Consider the following 20887-nt stretch of genomic DNA (forward strand, 5'->3'; position numbering starts at 1 on the left):
GAAAACATGGCTGATGTGACTATTGGGGTTGTTTTAGTTCATCCTTATGACTCTTTATGTACTGCCTTGTTGACTACTGGTATCTAATGTCCCCCAGAGAATATTGAAGGAAGCTTGATTATTTTTCCTAACACTTAGGAATGACCTGTTTCTTCTGCTTAGATACCGAATGTTTACAGAATAATTTTGCTGTTCACTTGAATTATATACCTGGAATACTTTATTGCTTTTAATTCTTGTGAAAACTATGATATCTGAGGTTCACTGCAACTCATTCAAAGTGACCAGCTCAAGTCTTAGTGATGGGGAAGGCCAGCTCCATAGTACTTTTGATAAACTGCCCCTAAAGTGTTCCATTTAAACAGCACTTTCTTAGACAAATCCCAAGAAATCTGCGAAAACTCTGATATAAAGATCTTCTTGACATTGCATTTTATCAGTCCATAATATAAAGCTTATATCAATATACCATGATTAGACTTAGGGCATATCATCCCCAAAGCAAGTTCTTATCTACCAATTAGTTCTTCCATAAAATTTTTCTCACTCTTTTTTAAATATTATGATGTATTCAACATACAGAAAATTACAGTATAAAATAGCAAATACCCATGTAAACCACACTCAGAATTAACAAAATGCTAACATTTTGCTACCTTCATTTTAGATGTCTTTTTAATCATTATGAAGAAACTAATCATCCATACATTAAGTCCCCTTATACCTTCCTGGTTTCATTCTGCTCCTTCTCTTCCCAGAAACAACCACCATCCAATTCTTCCATGTTTCTATACTTTATTACATACATGTATGCCCATATTAAATTTGCATTGTGTAGGATTTTTATCAATATACATATATAGTCTCATGTTTTATTTTCTATGTACAACATTCTATTTTTGAAATTATCACTCAGAAAACTTTCTGAGTATCTGAAAAGAATGTGGGTTCTCTATTTGTTATGGTCAGAACATTGTATGTGTCAGATCTCACACATATCTGTTAGATCAAGCTTGTTAACTGAATTGTTCAAACCTTCTATATCCTTCAGAATATTTTTTGTCTACTTGATTTATTGGTTACTAATAAAAGCATGTGCAAATCTCCTACCATAACTATGAATTAGTGAAATCTTCTTTATAAATGTCAAGTTTTTGCATTAAATTTATTTTTACAAAAGTTTTTTCCTGTATTAAGGACTTTAAAGATCTATTCTCTTAGCAATTTTCAGATATACACATAATATGGTTAATTGTAGTCATCATGCTGTATACTACATACCCAGGAGTTATTTATTTATCTTATAACTGGAAGTTTGTATCTTTTGACCATCTTCACTTTTTAAATACTTAATATTTAAGTATTAAAATATGCTTCAAGTATTTTGAGGCCATGATACATAAAAGTTAATTTAATTACTTCTTCTTGGAATATTCCTTTTATCTCCATATCATATCCTTTTTACCCATTAATGTATTGCATGTTAAATAACTTCTTGTTTATTAATAAACAAGCATTTCTTCAGCTGGTATTTCCTGGTACATATTTTTCCAAAAATGTATTTTACCTTTCAAGGTCATTTTATACCATCTTCTTTTGTGTTTTCTTTTTGTAATGATTTTTCTTTTTGCTTCAGTTGCTTCATTCTTTTTCTGTCTCTGTATTGAATTAGTTGACATCTTTTTTCCCCTTTATTTCCCTCTACTGATTAGAAATAGTTTTAGAATGGTTTTGTTTTTATTTGTCCATCTAAAGACTGAGACAGCTCTTTCCATCTGATAATCCATGTTTTCAAAGATTACCTAAAATTCTGGACCATCAAATTTGTTTTCAAACATTGTTTCTCCCAGTTCTCTCTCTATCCTTTTAGAACTAGCATAGAGACCTTTTCATTCCATATTTCCATGTCTTAATTTCTTCTTCATATTTTCCATCTCTTCACTTCTCTGTGTTGTATTCTAAATATCTGCCTCTATTCAACTATATCCGGTCTTTTCTTTGTCATATGTACTGATTTTAATTTTAAAATCATTTTTTTCATTTCTGGGATTTATATTTCAGTATTTTTTAATTTCCTTATTCTTTGTCCATAATGTCCTGATTTTGTCTAATAGTTTAAATTGCTTCCTTTTTCTCTCTATTATATAGAAAATAATCCTTTGGTCATTTCCTGCAGATTGTTCTTGGCATGCTAATAAAGCCATTTTGTGCGTCTACTCACTCTGCTCATTTCTTCCTGTTATGTACACTTATTTACTGTGCCATACTTCTTTGTGGCGTTGTTTCCTAGGAAGTCTACATGTATTAGGTTGTAGAAGTCTCCACAGGATGATTTTTCATATGCCTATTCTAAAGCTTCAGGAATTTCATCAGTTTGAGACTCACGTGAACTTATTTTTGGACTGATAATTGCTAAAATACATGAGAAGTGTCAATTCAAACTCTACACTCAAGTCTGGCAGTTTAGAGTTGGAGTTCTGATTTTTCATGGATGTTTCTCTTCCTGCCACACCACTGGGGCACTTCATTGTCTGAGCAGTTTTTCCAGCCTATTTCAAGGACCAGACAACACTTAATGGTTCTGAGCTTTACGTAAGGAGTTGGGTTCTAAGCTTTATGTAAGGAGTTGTCTTCCAGCACATGCTTAGGTTTCAGCCCTGATTTGAGTCCAGGTCTTGGGACCTTACCCACTGTAGCACATGTTCAATTCTAATACTATTCAGCTTTAGCTTCCCACATTTTTTACTGTGGCTTTACAATCCTTCTTTATTTCTAGCTCCTAGGGCCTTTTCTTGTTGTTGACAAGAATGGACATATATTTTTGAAAGTTTGTTGTTAACTTTATCAACATGTGTTTTTAGGTAGAAATAGGATTTTCTACATTAGTTTAGCACACCATGTTGGCAAGAAATCATATACCATACTTTGCCCTTAAAATTCAGTAACTTCCCTAAATTGTATCTTGATGTGATTATCCTCTTAGTTTTCCTAAGACCTAATTATCTTTATGGGTTTGCTTTAGTTTAGTAAATGCTCTGCTGTGAACTTGAATTCACTCCTTACGCATTTTATTTGTTATAATTTATATATATAAAACATACACTTGGGTTTTTTTAAAATTTTTCCTATGCATCATCACCTTTCAGATGACAATCACCTCTTTATTTATGAGACTTTTTCCAGCCTTCCCCCAGTAACCTTGAATTAATTTCCTGCTGTGTCAGTTTTACCTCTAAGGCAGGTAAGACAATTGTGTAAATATACTGAAGCATTCAACTAGTTAAGAGGTCAAAACTCCCCAAACTGGTCTAAAAATTCCATGAAATCAATCAAAATCCTAGTCAGCTTTTCTATGAAGCTTAAAAAGCTGATTCTAAAATTCATATGGTTATATAATGAACCTAAAGAATGCAAGAAATTATGGAGAACAAAGCTGTAGGATTTACAGTATCACATTTAAGATTTACTAAAAAGATAGAGTAAATAAGACAGTTTGACATTAATGCAAGAGAAAATAAACAGATCAAGAGAAAAGAATAGAGAGTCCATAAAAAAACACAAATATAATCAATAGTTTTGACCAATATAATTCAATGGGAAGGGGAGGGTCTTTTCAATAAATTATTCTGAAACATCTACCTATCTGAGAGAACCTTGACACTTAGCTAGTGTTATATACAAAAATTAATTTGTGGTGCATCATGACTTTGGTGTGCAAACTAAAATCTAAAGCATTTAAGAGAACATTTTCAACTTAACATGGGTTATGATTCATTGGGTAGGACACAAAAAGCACTAACCATAAAATAAAAAAGTTAAATTGGACTTCATTAAAATGAAAATTATTCCAAAAAAGATACCATTAAGGATAAGCCAAGCCACAGGTTGGGAAAGAAAGAGTCTCTATGCATTTATCTGTCGAAGAATTCGTATTTAGATATACAAAGACCTAATGTACAGTAAGAGAAAAAAATGCCCAATTTTAAAATGAGCAGAAGAACTAGACACCATGTAAAAGAAGATATATAAATGGCCAAGAAACAAGAAAAGGTGCTTAGCATCATTACTCACACTCCCTGTAGTCAGAAATCTGTGAAGCAAATCTCATGCCATAGTTCACCACGTATGCCATGTCCACAGGCCTTTCTTCCTGAAGAGAAATACAAAAATGGAAGGTCAGTGGAATGAACCACAGCCACATCACATAATCTCAGGGCCATATTGTTACACATGTGTTCCTTTCTCCAGTATCCATTCTAAGTTCCCCTTACCCTTAGCTATCACCTCAGTTGGCCTAAGTGGTGGTATGAGTCAAACCTTCAAAAGATACCATTAAGAAATGATAAGAGAAGCCACAGAGTGTGAGATGATATTCTCAACTCATAATACTGATAAAGGCTTGTATCCAGAATATATAAAGAAATTCTACAAACCAATAAGAAAAAGACAGATAACCTAATAATAAAATGAGTAACAGGCTTTAATCAAATAACCTTATTTTAAAGAGGATACCAAGGCCAAAAAACATATGAAAAAGTGATCCACTTCTTTAGTCATTAGAGAAATTTAAATGAAACCTACTGTGAGATTCTACTACCCACAATGCAGAATGACCAAATTGAAAATAAAAGACATTGTCAAGGATTAATGAGGATGCAGAGTAACTAGAACTCTCCTACATTGTTGGTAGGAGTATAAATTGATACAGCTACTTTGGAAAACTCTTTGGCAAAAGCTACTGATTCATACCCAGAAATTCTACTTCCAGGTATATATTCAACAGAAATGCATACATATGTTTCCTAAAACACATCATAGCAGGACTAATTGTAATAGCCAAAAACTGTAATCCACCCAAATACCCATTATGGTAGAATGGATAAATAAGTTGTAATATGTTCATTGCTGTTTCAGTTGTCTGTTGTTGTATAACAAACTACCCTAAAACTTAGTAGCTTAAAATCACAATTTATTATTTTTGAAAACTGTATAGTTTGGCTCAGAGTTCTTCTATTGGTCTTGTTTGGATTCATTCATGTGGTTACTGATGTCTCACTGCATCTGCAGGTCCAAGATGGCCTCGGGAAAATGGTTCTGGCTCTCACTGGGAAAACTTACCCTGAAGAGTCTTTCATCTTCAGTGGGCTACATTAGGATTCTTCACAGGATGGTAATGAAAGAATATAAGAAGGCAAGAGAGAAAACTGCAGGTAGTTTTAGAGCTAAGCTCTAGAACTTGTATATCATTTCCACCACAATCTATGTACAGCACTTATAAGGCCAGCTCAGATTTAAGACACTGAAAAAACAGTCTGTCTTTAGACAGGAGGAGGAACATCAGCCCATTGCAGAGGAGCACACACACAGAAAAGCATCTTTTACTGGGAGCCATCTTTACAGAATCTACCACAGCCAATTTATATATAGCAATGACAATGAATGAATTACTACTACAAACAACAGGGATGAGCCTCACAAACTTTACGCTGAGTGAAAGCAAGTCTCAAAAGAATATATTCATCACATTCCATTTATATAAAATATAAAAACCTACAAAACTAATACATTGTGTTAGAGGTCAAGGAAAAGTCCAAAGAACACTTCTGCAGTGCTATTAATGTTTTATTCTTTGACCCAAGCAGTGGTTACATGGGAATTTTTATGTTGTGATCATTTATAATTTGTTCTTTTGATTTATGCTATTTTCTATATGTTTGCTATGCTTTAATAGAAAATTTTTAAGCCACAATAAAAACAAAAGAATTTAAAAATAATGCATGCAAATTCTCCTTAATTCAATCCCTATTTACCTGGGCAGTATTTGTTGCCTTTCCTAGAATATGCACTAATGGATTACTCAATCCACGGCTACAGGAGTGAAAAAGATAGTAAATCTGTGTCAGTCACTGCTGGGGAACTTTGTTTCTTTTTCCTTCTCTCAATTTTTTTTTAAATTCCTACATCAAGGGTCAGTTCACTGGTTACTTTTGTTTAATGTGGTAAATAATTTCCTCTGTTCATATTTCTGTTCACAACTGGCAGTTATTCCTAGGAGATTATTTCTTGTGTCTCCCTGTTTTATCTACTGCAAGGTAGCATTCCAGCCCAGCCTTCAGTCTTGTTTATCTATGAAAATGAGGAGCATTTTTCATATTTTTCCTAGCCAGCCATGTCCTTTAAATGGGGGATATGAATAGGATTTTCTAGAGGCTCCTCCACCTAACTTGCTGCCTTAGTAAGCTACTCTTCCCAGAGATGGGTACTCTTGCCTTTTTTCACAATTGGTTCAAATCATTTTGTATATAAGTGATATTATGTAGTGGTTAACAATGTAGACTGTAGGACCTAAATGGCTGAGTTCATACCCTGGCCTTGACATGGGGCAGATTACTTTCATCTCTGGGCCTCAATTTCCACATTTGTAAACTAGAGATAGATAACAATAGGCCCTACATCTCGGGGCTGTAGCGAGGTTTAAATAACCTTGTAAATTAAGAAAGTGCTTAGCCCAGTAAGTGTTCAATAAATGTTAATTCTTATTATTATTATTGAGACATAGCTATAGATGTTTGGTGGAGGATGTTGACATATTTCCATAATTATTACACTGGTGATTTTACAGTCTTTGATATTTTAGTTCTCTTTAATAATTTGTGTTAGTTTTGTAAAACTGGACTTATACTATCATATGGGAGAGAAGGGGTTATCTGCTGCCCTCTATTCTTAAAATGAAACACCAGATTTTAAGAAAAAGATTTCATTGTTTAGCTAGCATTATTGGGTAGTATGAGGATGGCAGGAAAATGCATTAGGGACATATGATAATTGATGAAGAGGTATTTGAATTTTTCCCATTCACTCCATTCTGAACTAATCATCTACATTTAAAAGCTGAAGTTTCTCCAGAGATAGCTCTTTGTCCCCAGTCCTTCCAGGTACATTTCTCAGTTATTGCATAGGCTAAATGCAGGAGTGGAGGTAGAGGCATAAGGTGATCAACCAGGAATCAGTCCTGAAATCATCCTTCTAACTCCTCTTCTTATTCCTCAGGTAACTGCATATGCCTTTAATTGTTATTTTACATTTCCTGAAATGGGGATACAGGAGAAAGAGGTTTTTAGAAAAGGCATCATTATAAATATGAGTTAAAGATAAGTTGGCCCTATATTCCTTGGGTTCCTCTAAAGCTCTTCCCTTCCCTCCCATCCACTACAATTTCAAACTCCCTAAACCACCACTCTATGTACGGTGCAAAACCCTGGAAGTTTCTCTGGTAACAGGAATTTGGCCTGGAGGGTTGTTGTTCTTTAACTTTTGATTGGGTTTATTAAACTATGACTCAAAAATGAAACCTGGTGTACAAGACATTTTGTAACATGTGAAGAATAAGAAGGTATCTCACACAGCTCAGGTGAAGCTTACAGATACTGTATTCCATGATTCGGATTCAGTATCATCACGGATTATTCATCAGGCAAGGTAGAAAGTTTAATTATAAAGACCATATAATCAGTATACAGCTGCATGTTAATCAATTCAGATTTTAGCTGTTGTGTGTGATTTAGAAAGAAAAAATGATTGATTTATAAAAGAGTGAGCTGAATTTATCATTTAGTCAACTATACTGTTAAATAGGCTTCTCTCCTCAAAAATTATCTCAGTTTGTCCTGGCTTAATAGATTATAATGAATATATACTCTCTTACTTTAGAGAATTGTCCCATTTGGGGAGAAATAAATGCATTAGGGCAGTGATTGTTAACCTTAGATACAAACTGAAATCACTCAGGTTCTTAAAAAAAATCCTACTGCTCAAGCCATGTTCCATACAGTTAAATGAAAATTCCTGGAACTGGAACCACAGCACAAAGCTTTTATTTAAAGTTTCCCTCAGGTGATTCAAAAGTGCAGCCAAGGTTCAGAACCACTAGGGCTGAGCCTCTGCTTCCACAGAATGTAATCTCAGTGCATGAATGGATAATGAGAAACTAGTCAGTTAATCACTCGGTTTGACTAAAAGAGTCATGCAGACATACTTTTAAATTATTAAAAATACTTGAAATATTTGCTCAACAAGTATTTGTTCAAATCTGCTCTAAGTAATTTGAAGAAATAAATAAGTATGTGTGTATGTATATAAAATAATAAAATAAGGACATATGCCTTGGATAAAGGATTTTGAAATTAAAAGAAATACATAGGATTGGCATTTAAATACACATAGTAAAACATTTTATAAAACCATCCTTAGAGAATAGGATCAGCATCTACAAGACAGATGTCCCTTTAAATATGGCTCTGTAGGTCAGGACATCCTTAAAACCTTTGTAACTACTTGCAAAAAGATGTGGAGTATGTGTGTGTGCACAGAACTGCCCACTAATGTGTATTTTGCAGGGAGAGGAATTAGGGCTTTGATGAGGTGGCTGTGAACAACAGTGAGGGAATCAGCTCTCAGTACAGGTGGCATGTCATTATACAATTGCAGTTCTTAAGCATTAGAGGATGGCATTTGACACAAAGCATATCTACATCTTTGTGGAGACAGTTGAGCATAGTACACTGGATCCGGATTCAGACATCTTGGATTTGACTTTCAGCTCTACAACTTGCTAAGTGCAACTTTCCAAGTTTCAGGTTTCTGGTCTAGAAAATGGTATAAGGATATCTGTCCTACCTACACAATAGAATTGTTAAAAAATTTAAAATCAAATAATTATTTATTCAATTATTTCAATTCTAAGACAAAAAGTTTAGCATAAAAAGCAAGCCCTGTACTGAGTAAACTGAGAGCTTCCAAGTTATGAACAAAGAAGAGAGATGTTCACACAGATCCTGAAATAATGGCTCATGTGTGATCTAAGTGAATTCAGGGAATATAACTGACAGATGCTTGGGACCATCTTTTGTTTTTTGAGAGGGCATCTCTCATATTTATTGATCAAAAGGTTGTTAACAAAAATAAAATTCAGTATAGGGGGGTCAATGCTCAATGCACAATCATTAATCCATCTCAAGCCTAGTTCTCTTCAGTCTCCAATCTTCTGAAGCATAACGAACAAGTTCTTACATGGTGAATGAATTCTTACATAGTGAATAAGTTCTTACATGGTAAACAGTACAAGGGCATTCATCACAGAAATTTTCGGTTTTGGTCACGCATTATGAACTATAAACAATCAGGTCAAATATGAATATTCGTTTGATTTTTATACTTGATTTATATGTGGATCCCACATTTCTCCCTTTATTATTATTATTATTTTTATTTTTAATAAAATGCTGAAGTGGTAGGTAGATGCAAGATAAAGGTAGAAAAGATAGTTTAGTGCTGTAAGAGGGCAAATGTAGATGATCAGGTGTGTGCCTATGGACTAAGTATTAATCCAAGCTAGACAAGGGCAGCAAAACATCCACGGATGCAGAAGATTTCTCTCAAAGCAGGGGAGGGTGAGGTTCTGAGCCTCACCTCTGTTGATCCCCAATTTCTCACCTGATGGCCCCCTGCGACTGTGCCTGTCTTAGGTTGTTCCTCCCTTGAGGAATCTTACCCGTCTCTGGCTAACCAGTCATCTTCCAGGGCCATACAGGGAGATGTAAAGTTGGTAAGTGAGAGAGAAGCCATATTGTTTGAAAAGGTTAGCTTTTTACTTCTTTACAGATTTATGCCCTGTGGCTTCTATGCCCAGCACTTGTCTCGAGGTATCTTTACCACCTGGAGGAATTATGATACTCGGTAAACTCGATATGAGGCACGAATTCTATTTAAGGGTTGTAATTAGGAAGGAAGAAGAAAAGCTATAGAGGTAGCATATGGAAGAAAACATGGGAGGATTGATTATTTCTTTGACATATCTTCTTGTAGAGTAAGTTAAGCATGTATAGGTTTTAAACTACTAACTTGCACACACATAATAACATAATAGGAATATGGTGACATAAACAAAGCAAATCTATAAAAACCAGCCATCTCCAGTGAAGCCAAGAAAACCATTTAGGCACCCTAGGCATTTGTGAAAATTTGTATATGATATGATGGATATTGTCCAACTGTACTTGAACAGTCTGAGAGAAATCAGACAAATTAAAGCTACCCATTTCTGGGATCTGTTCACATCCCATATGTTCTTTTAACAGAAGATAGTCTATAGTCGTAAGTTTTGGAGTGCTACAACTTGCACCCCTCCCAACTCCTGGTTGAGTTCCAACAGTACAGATCCCGTCAAATTCATTGTCTCACTGTATGCACATGCCAGCCTAGACATCTACCTCCTCATTCCTATGGCAGGTCCAGGAAAGTGGGGGGGTGGTCAAAGCCACAACTGCAGCATCGCCCGGATCCCTGTAGAGGCTTTTTGATGATCATCTCCCAGCACGAGTCCTCCAGAGAGTGCTGATGCCGGAAGCTCCTCCTCATATCGTATATTAGTTCATTTTCTGGGTAGTCAAGCTAGGCCTTGATCTTTTGTTAGTACATTTTTGGGTTCTGTAATTCCGCTGCTGTTTTGTTCCTTCAGTTTTTCCTTTGTTCTTATACTCCTCAGATGAGTGAAATCATTTGGTATTTCTCTTTCACCGCTTGGCTTATTTCACTGAGCATAATACTCTCCAGCTCCATCCATGTTGCTGCAAATGGTTGGATTTTTCCACTTCTTATGGCTGAATACTATTCCATTGTGTATATGTACCACATCTTCTTTATCCATTCATCTACCGATGGACATTTAGGTTGCTTCCAATTCTTGGCTATTGTAAATAGCGCTGCGATAAACATAGGGGTGCATCTGTGTCTTTCTCATACTTGATTGCTGCGCTCTTAGGGTAAATTCCTAGGAGTAGAATTCCTGGGTCAAATGGTAGGTCTGTTCTCAGCATTTTGATGAACCTCCATACGGCTTTCCACAATGGTTGGACTAATTTACATTCCCACCAGCAGTGTAGGAGGGTTCCCCTTTCTCCACAGCCTCGCCAACATTTGTTGTTGTTTGTCTTTTGGATGGCAGCTATCCTTACTGGTGTGAGGTGATACCTCATTGTAGTTTTAATTTGCATTTCTCTGATAATTAGCGATGTGGAGCATGTTTTCATGTGTCTGATGGCCATCTGTATTTCTTTTTTAGAGAACTGTCTGTTCAGTTCCTCTGCCCATTTTTTAATTGGGTTATTTGTTTTTTGTTTGTTGAGGCATGTGAGCTCTTTAAATATTCAGGACGTCAAGCCTTTATTGGATCTGTCATTTTCAAATATATTCTCCCATACTGTAGGGTTCCTTTTTGTTCTATTGATGGTGTCTTTCGCTGTACAGAAGCTTTTCAGCTTAATGTAGTACCACTTGTTCATTTTTGCTGTTGTTTTCCTTGCCCGGGAGATATGTTCAAGAAGAGGTCACTCATGTTTATGTCTAAGAGGTTTTTGCCTATGTTTTTTCCAAGAGTTTAATAGTTTCATGACTTACATTCAGGTCTTTGATTCATTTTGAGTTTACCTTTGTATATAGGGTGAGACAATGGTCCAGTTTCATTCTCTTACATGTAGCTGTCCAGTTTTGCCAGCACCATCTGTTGAAGAGACTGTCATTTTGGCATTGTATGTCCATGGCTCCTTTATCAAATATTATTGACCATATATGTTTGGGTTAATTTCTGGGGTCTCTAATCTGTTCCACTGGTCTGTGACTCTGTTCTTGTGCCAGTACCAGATTGTCTTGATTACTATGGCTTTGTAGTAGAGCTTGAAGTTGGGGAGTGAGATTCCCCCTACTTTATTCTTCTTTTTCAGGATTGCTTTGGCTATTCGGGGTCTTTGGTGTTTCCATAGGAATTTTTGAATTATTGTTCCAATTAATTGAAGAATGTTGCTGGTAATTTGAGAGGGATTGCATCAAATCTGTATATTGCTTTGGGCAGGATGGCCATTTTGACGATATTAATTCTCCCTAGCCATGAGCATGGGATGAGTTTCCATTTATTAGTACCCCCTTTAATTTCTCTTAAGAGTGACTTGTAGTTTTCAGAGTATAAGTCTTTCACTTCTTTGTTTAGGTTTATTCTTTGGTATTTTATTCTTTTTGGTGCAATGGTGAATGGAATTGTTTTCCTGATTTCTCTTTCTATTGATTCATTGTTAGTGTATAGGAAAGCTACAGATTTCTGTGTGTTAATTTTGTATCCTGCAACTTTGCTGTATTCCGATATCAGTTCTAGTAGATTTGGAGTGGAGTCTTTAGGATTTTTTATGTATAGTATCATATCATCTGCAAATAGTGACAGTTTAACTTCTTCTTTACCAATCTGGATTCCTTGTATTTCTTTGTTTTGCCTGATTGCCGTGGCTAGGACCTCCAGTACTATGTTAAATAACAGTGGGGAGAGTGGGCATCCCTGTCTGGTTCCCGATCTCAGACGAAATGCTTTCAGCTTCTCACTGCTCAGTATAATGCTGGCTGTGGGTTTATCATATATGGCCTTTATTATGTTGAGGTACTTGCCCTCTATTCCCATTTTGCTGAGAGTTTTTATCATGAATGGATGTTGAATTTTGTCAAATGCTTTTTCAGCATCTATGGAGATGATCATGTGGTTTTTGTCTTTCTTTTTGTTGATGTGGTGGATGATGTTGATGGATTTTCGAATGTTGTACCATCCTTGCATCCCTGGGATGAATCCCACTTGGTCATGGTGTATGATCCTTTTGATATACTGTTGAATTCTGTTTGCTAATATTTTATTGAGTATTTTTGCATCTACATTCATCAGGGATATTGGTCTGTAATTTTCTGTTTTGGTGGGGTCTTTGCCTGGTTTTGGTATTAGGGTGATGTTGGCTTCATAGAATGAGTTTGGGAGTATTCCCTCTTCTTCTATTTTGTGGAACACTTTAAGGAGAATGGGTATTATGTCTTCTCTGTGTGTCTGATAAAATTCCGAGGTAAATCCGTCCGGCCCTGGGGTTTTGTTCTTGGGTAGTTTTTTGATTACCGTTTCAATTTCTTGGCTTTTTTTGTGTTTAACTTTTGTGTTGACTCTCTTTTTCTCTTAATAAGTTGGGCTAGAGGCTTATCTATTTTGTTTATTTTCTCAAAGAACCAGCTCTTGGTTTCGTTGATTTTTGCTATTGTTTTATTCTCCTCAATTTTGTTTATTTCTTCTCTGATCTTTATTATGTCCCTCCTTCTGCTGACTTTAGGCCTCATTTGTTCTTCTTTTTCCAGTTTTGATAATTGTGATGTTAGACTATTCATTTGGGATTGTTCTTCCTTTTTCAAGTGTGCCTGGATTGCTATATACTTTCCTCTTAAGACTCCTTTTGCTGCGTCCCACAGAAGTTGGGGCTTTGTGTTCTTGTTGTCATTTGTTTCTATATATTCCTTGATCTCTATTTTGATTTGTTCATTGATCCATTGATTATTTAGTAGCATCTTGTTAAGCCTCCATGTGTTTGTGAGCCTTTTTGTTTTCTTTGTAGAATTTATTTCTGCTTTTATACCTTTGTGGTCTGAAAAATTGGTTGGTAGAATTTCAATATTTTGGAATTTACTGAGGCTCTTTTTGTGAGCTAGCATGTCATCTATTCTGGAGAATGTTCCATGTGCACTTGAGAAGAATGTATATCCTGTTGCTTTTGGATGTGGAGTTCTATAGATGTCTATTAGGTCTATCTGTTCTAGTGTGTTGTTCAATGCCTGTGTGTCCTTACTTATTTTCTGCCCAGTGGATCTATCCTTTGGGGTGAGTGGTGTGTTGAAGTCTCCTAAAATGAATGCATTGCAGTCTATTTCCCTCTTTAGTTCTGTTTGTATTTGTTTCACATATGCTGGTGCTCCTGTTTTGGGTGCATATATATTTAGAATGGTTATATCCTCTTGTTGGACTGAGCCCTTTATCATTATGTAGTGTCCTTCTTTATCTCTTGTTACTTTATTTGTTTTGAAGTCTATTTTGTCTAATATTAGTACTGCAACCCCTGCTTTCTTCTCACTGTTGTTTGCCTGAAATATGTTTTTCCATCCCTTGACTTTTAGTCTGTGCTTGTCTTTGGGTTTGAGGTGAGTTTCTTGTAAGCAGCATATAGATGGGTCTTGCTTTTTTATCCATTCTATTACTCTGTGTCGTTTGATTGGTGCATTAAGTCCATTTACATGTAGGGTGACTATTGAGAGATATGTACTTATTGCCATTGCAGGCTTTAGATTCGTGGTTACCAAAGATTCAAGGTTAGCTTCTTTAGTATCTTACTGCCTAACTTAGCTCGCTTATTGAGCTGTTATATACACTGTCTGGAGATTCTTTTCTTCTCTCCCTTCTTATTCCTCCTCCTCCATTCTTCATATGTTGTGTGTTTTGTTCTGTGCTCTTTTTAGGAGTGCTCCCATCTTGAGCGGTGCCTGTAGGATGCCCTGTAGAGGTGGTTTGTGGGAAGCAAATTCCCTCAGCTTTTGCTTGTCTGGAAATTGTTTAATTCCGCCATCATATTTAAATGATAGTCGTGCTGGATATAGTATCCTTGGTTCAAGGCCCTTCTGTTTCATTGCATTAAATATATCATGCCATTCTCTTCTGGCCTGTAGGGTTTCTGTCGAGAAGTCTGATGTTAGCCTGATGGGTTTTCCTTTATAGGTGACCTTTTTCTCTCTAGCTGCCTTTAAAACTCTTTCCTTGTCCTTGATCCTTGCCATTTTAATTACTATGTGTCTTGGTGTTGTCCTGCTTGGATCCTTTCTGTTGGGGGTTCTGTGTATTTCCGTGGTCTGTTCGATTATTTCCTCCCCCAGTTTGGGGAATTTTCAGCAATTATTTCTTCAAAGAGACTTTCTATCCCTTTTCCTCTCTCTTCTTCTTCTGGTACCCCTATAATATGGATAGTGTTCCTTTTGGATTGGTCACATAGTTCTCTTAGTATTGTTTCACTCCTGGAGATCCTTTCATCTCTCTCTATGTCAGCTTCTATACGTTCCTGTTCTCTGGTTTCTATTCCTTCAATGGCCTCTTGCATCTTATCCATTCTGCTTATAAATCCTTCCAGGGATTGTTTCACTTCTGTGATCTCCTTCCTGACATCTGTGATCTCCCTCCGGACTTCATCCCATTGCTCTTGCATTTTTCTCTGCATCTCTGTCAGCATGTTCATGATTTCTATTTTGAATTCTTTTTCAGGAGGACTGGTTAGGTCTGTCTCCTTCTCAGGTGTTGTCTCTGTGATCTTTTTCTGCGTGTAGTTTTGCCTTTTCATGGTGATAGAGATAGTTTGCAGAGCTGGTATGAGTGACCGCTGGAAGAGCTTTCCTTCTTGTTGTTTTGTTGCCTTCCTCTCCTGGGAGAATAGCGACCTCTAGTGGCCTATGCTTGGCAGCTGCGTGCAGACAGGGCTTCTGCTCCCTGCCCAACTCCGTTGTTACTGTGGGTGTGGCCTGGCTGGGGCTGCTCCTCCAAAATGGTGGAGCCCTGTTGGAGGGGGAGAGGCCAGGAGGCTATTTATCTCTGTAAGGGGCCTCTGTGCTCCCTGTTGCCCAGGGGGTTACAGTTCCCAGAGATCCCCGGATTCCCTGCCTCTGGTCTAAGTGTCCTGTCCTGCCCCTTTAAGACTTCCAAAAAGCACTCTCCAAACCAAAACAACAGTAACAACGAAGGAGGAAAAAAAAAAAAGGAAAAACGCGCGATTTTCTTTGTCCTCAGGCGCCGGTCTCAGGCACCCGCTCACCGGTCCTGCTGCCCTGCCTCCCTAGCACCGTGGTCCCTGTCCCTTCAAGGCTTCCAAAAAGCACCCGCCAAAAAAAAAAAAAAAAAGGGGAAAACGCGCAATATTGTTTGTCCTCAGGCGCCGGTCCCAGGCTCCCGCCCACCAGCCCTGCCACCCTGTCTCCCTGGCACTGTGGTCCCTGTCCCCCCAAGGCCTCCAAAAAGCATTTGCCAAAAAGAAAAAAAGAGAGAAACGCGTGATTTTCTTTGTCTGCCAGGCACCCGCCCACCAGTCTTGCTGCCCTGCCTCCCTGGTATTGGGATCTCCGACCCTCCAAGGCTTCCAAAAAGCACTCGCCTAAAAAAGGGAAAAACGCGCGATTTTCTTTGTACTCAGGCACCGGTCCCAGGCACCCGCTCACCGGTCCTGCCGCCCCACCTCCCTGGCATTGGGGTCTCTGTCCTTTTAAGGCTTCCAAAAAGCACTCACCAAAAAAAGGGAAAAATGCGCTATATTCTTTGTCCTCAGGCGCAAGCCCCAGGCACCCACCCACCGGTCCCGCCACCCTGCCTCCCTAGTATTGGGAAAAACCCGCGATTTTCTTTGTCCCCAGGCGCCGGTCTCAGGCACCCGCTCACCAGTCTTGCTGCCCTGTTTCCCTGGTATTGGGGTCCCTGTCCCTTTAAGGCTTCCAAAAAGCACTCGCCAAAAAGAAAAAAAAGGGAAAAATGCGCAATTTTCTCCATCCTCAGGCGCCAGTCTCAGGCACCCGCCCACTGGTCCCGCCACTCTGCCTCCCTGGCATTGAGGTCCCTGTCCCCTTAAGGCTTCCAAAAAGCACTTGCCAAAAAAAAAGGGAAAAACGCGATTTTCCCTTTTCCCAGGCGCTGGTCTCAGGCACCCGCTCACCGGTCCTGCTGCCCTGCCTCCCCAGTACTGGGAAAAACACGTGATTTTCTTTGTCCTCAGGTGCCGGTCTCAGGCTCCCGCTCACCAGTCTTGCTGCCCTGTTTCACTGGTATTGGGGTCCCTGTCCCTTTAAGGCTTCCGAAAAGCACTCGCCAAAAAAAAAAAAAAAAACTGCTCTGGTTTCATTCCACCCACCGGAAGCCGGGGGGAGGGGCACTCGGTTCCCGCCGGGCCAGGGCTTGTATCTTATCCCCTTCGCAAGGCGCTGGGTTCTTGCAAGTGTGGATGTGGTCTGGATGTTGTCCTGTGTCCTCTGGTCTCTATTTTAGGAAGAGTTTTCTTTGTTATATTTTCATAGATCTATGTGGTTTGGGGAGGAGATTTCCACTGCTCTACTCATGCCGCCAACCTGGCTCCGGCCCCCGCTTGGGACCTTCTTGACAGGGTATGGCACATAAACATGGGTGTGTTTGGGGGTATCCTCCCCTCTTTTAAAGAACTTCAGTCCAGTGAGATCCTGGCATATTGGTAATTAACAGAAAGCAATAGGAGACCATCCAAGAAGCAGGGGGAGGGCAACACACCTTCATGAGTGTTCTTGCTGACATCTCCAAAACAAACGTGGGCAAAAGAGGAAGAAACATGCAGTGGCTGAAAGACCTACTCAGAAACACTCATTAGATTCTTTCTGGGGAACTGCAGAAACAGTTGAGCACATTTTAAGTGTGTATATGGAGTGGCAGTGAAGTTTGTACTCCCTCACCAGAAAATGGGGGGAGCAAGAAACCCTTGCTACATCTGATACTATCACTCAACAAACAATGTTCTAATGCACTTCACTCTATTTTTCTTCAGGTTTATATCAGGTGCACCTATTTGCATAAAAAAGCTAAATAAATTCAGTTGTTTACATACTTCAGTCATTAAGTGATTATTGCATTTTCAAATACAATGAAGCTTATATCCCTTGGCAGACTGTACATATCTTATATCTTTCTGTAATGTCCTTCTTAAAAGAATATTTGTAAGACTTTCTTTGTTTCTCTCCTGCCTCTCTGTCTCTCTCTCTCACACACACACATACCCACACACTTGAATAAAGCATTAGAAGCCTTAAAGATTATTTTACATTTCCTGGATTAGAGCAGGATTTAATTGCCATACTTTAGACAGCATCTCTTTTTAACACTGCATAAAAAGTCACAAGGTTAAATGAGGTTTATTCCTTATTTTAAAATTGATTTGTGCTTTTCTGTCAGAAAGAGATTAAATCTATAACATGATTGTTATCATTGTTATAAGTACCTGGTTTTTTCCTAATGTTTGATGACAAGGATTTCCTGTTTGTAGATGCTTTTATAAGACTGATCAAAAACATTGTAGTACCCATGTACACAGCAATCAATAATGTTCTCAAGGATAAATGAATATGATGAAATCTTAACATTATCTTTGATCCAGTTTCTCCATTTTCCATCTATAATCATTTGTCAAGCTCTTAGGGTCTCCTTGATTGCTCTCCTGCCTCATCTCTATGTACACACAAACTGCATGAACTGCTCCACACTGCTGTGCCTTCCACTCACAGTGCATCCTCCATGAGAGACATCTCCCCTTTGCCTGGTGAACACCAAGTCACAATTCACAGCTCAGTTCAAGAATTCTGTCTTCTGTGGATGTTTCCTGAAACATCATCTTCACTACCAGGTTAAAGTAATCACTTTTTCTTCTATGCTTCTTTGTAACTACTTGATCAGCCTTCTTCCCATGTATGGACAAAAACCACATGAATTCCATAAAATGTCCTTGCTACCAGACTGGAACATGTTCTCTTTCTGAACCAACCAGTAATTTGACACTCCTTCAAACTGATATTATTTAATATTATTTTTTAAAAACAGGAAGAACCTAATTTAATATTAATAAAATTGGATGTTCAAAATAAGGATTTATGTCATTTCCACATATAATTTTAAATAATATGGAATTGTTTTTTATTTAGCCTTCTCATCACTTATAGTTGAATAGCATTACGCATCATGTTTACTATGGGTAGAGGTTACTTATAGATATAATAGAAAGACTTGTCTAAATTATCTTTTAAATGTTCTTTGCCACAGTTTTCATTCAGTTTCAACAAGATCCTTTCTGACAAGTCCCTGTTTTTAATAGTTGCATGTCTAATTAATAACAAAAAAAATGTGAATAATTAATTGCTCATCAATAGGATAAATAGATGGCCTTAATTTTAAATATGTAAAAAATTATATATGTCATTATTTTCAAGATTCTTAATGACCAAACATCTAGGTATACACAATAAGACATAATGCATACTTTATACTTTGTTAATTACTTAGGATTTTATTAAAGAAGTTTTTAGTATTAAATTCAAATGGCATAAATATATAAATTAATGAGCTATTCTAAGTTAGCTACATCTTAAACATTACCTTTGAGACATCAGTTTTTCTAACTGAATTTAACCTGAGATGTTGATAATCAAGCTAATAAAAATCTAACTGTAATCAGAAAGCACCTAACTTTCCAATATAAGAGTAACAAATATATACTGCTTCAGAGTTTACACTGCAAGACAATGATTCTTTGAGGTAAGAATAATTCATTACTTCCCATTCTGCAGATAACAGAATGTAATCTCAGTGGATGGATGGATAAACTGTGGTATATGCATACCATGAAATATTATTCAGCCTTCAAGAGGAAGGAATACTTCACATGCTACAACATGGATAAACCTTAAGGACATAATGCTTAGTGAAATAAGCCAACCAAAATAAGCCAAATACTGGAAGATTCCACTTATATGAGGCATCTAAAATAGTCACTTATAGAAACAGGTAGTAGAATAGTGATTACTGATTACCAGGAGCTGGGGGGAGAGGGAAGTACGAAGCTATTATTTAATGAGTTTATAGTTTCCGATATGCAAGATGAAAAAGTTCTGGAATTTGTTTCACACCAATGTGAATGTACTTAACACAATTGAACTGTACACTTAAAAATGGTTAAGGACCTAAACTTTATATTATGTACTTTTTACCACAATAAAGTAAACATACTCTCAATGATACATAAAACTGGTTAGTAACTGGCAGTCAAGACTTAAGTTGTGATTCAAAATCTCATGTTCTTTTCCCTAGATTCCCTTTTGCAAACTGTTTTTCTAATCTCTAATTTGCCAACTAATCTCTGCATGGCTGATTATACTGCCTACATGACCATAAATCTGCCACAGTCATCCATCAGCATTCCTGTGTGGGATGACCAGGAATGAGCACAGGCCTTTGTAAGACAAAGCTGAAGGAAGCAGAACAGTCCTCTTGTCATACTTGGAACCCAATATTCTGAGGAAAAACATTAAAACTATCTTTCTTTAACACTGAAAACAAATCATCCATATGTTATGATCACAAAGATAGGTCATTAGTCCACTGACTTGACCATTTGATTCCCTTTTATAATGATTACATATTGTCATGGAGACAGCCATTGAAAGGTAATGCTTGGTAAGTACAGGCCTTCAGGAAATGAGGCCTGAGGACATGCTTCACTCAAGGGGTTGAGAAAAAGTTAATTCTAACACCCTACACTCTAACAAACACTTGGCATATTTACAAGGAAAGTTGGAAACCAAATAAAGGATAATTCTCCATTCCCAAAAGGACATGGCAACTTTCATCTGTGGTTCTTTATTTTCAAGCAGCAGCAAGGTTTCCCAAATGGGCTAAATAAGGAATGATTCTGATGGAAGTATGATGGTAAGGCCTAAGTCTGTGTTCCTCCCAGATGCTGGATTAATTGCTGTGATACAAACCCGCAACATAATGTGTTCTCCACTAATGTCACCTACTTATCCATAGGCCTATCGGTGACTATTTCCACTAGTAGCCAAACAGTGCCTTGAATAACTCACTGAGTTGTACAAGACTGATCCAAATGTGAAGAAAGCTTATATCTGGTAAAGTTAAGACCTAAACTATTAAGATTATTGCAATGGATGCTAATGTTTTTTTCCATTAGATAGTGAGAGGAGTCCATTGTCTAATCTGTCTTGAATGCCTTGAAACTTTACTTTTCTTATTAGGATTTATCTTTGGGGTCCACAGGTTTTCTAAAAAGGCAAATAGCTCATGGAATACCTTTTATAAGGACACAAAATACTGCTACATTGTGTTTTTCATTTTCTTTTAAAGAATCTGTGACATCCAATTTTCACTGTGAATTTTGCTTCAGTTCATAAGTCTGGGCTAGAGGGAAACCTGGGTGGCATGCCCTCAGCT

This window comes from Manis javanica, chromosome 6, assembly GCF_040802235.1.
Source record: "Manis javanica isolate MJ-LG chromosome 6, MJ_LKY, whole genome shotgun sequence".
Taxonomy (NCBI): Eukaryota; Metazoa; Chordata; class Mammalia; order Pholidota; family Manidae; genus Manis; species Manis javanica.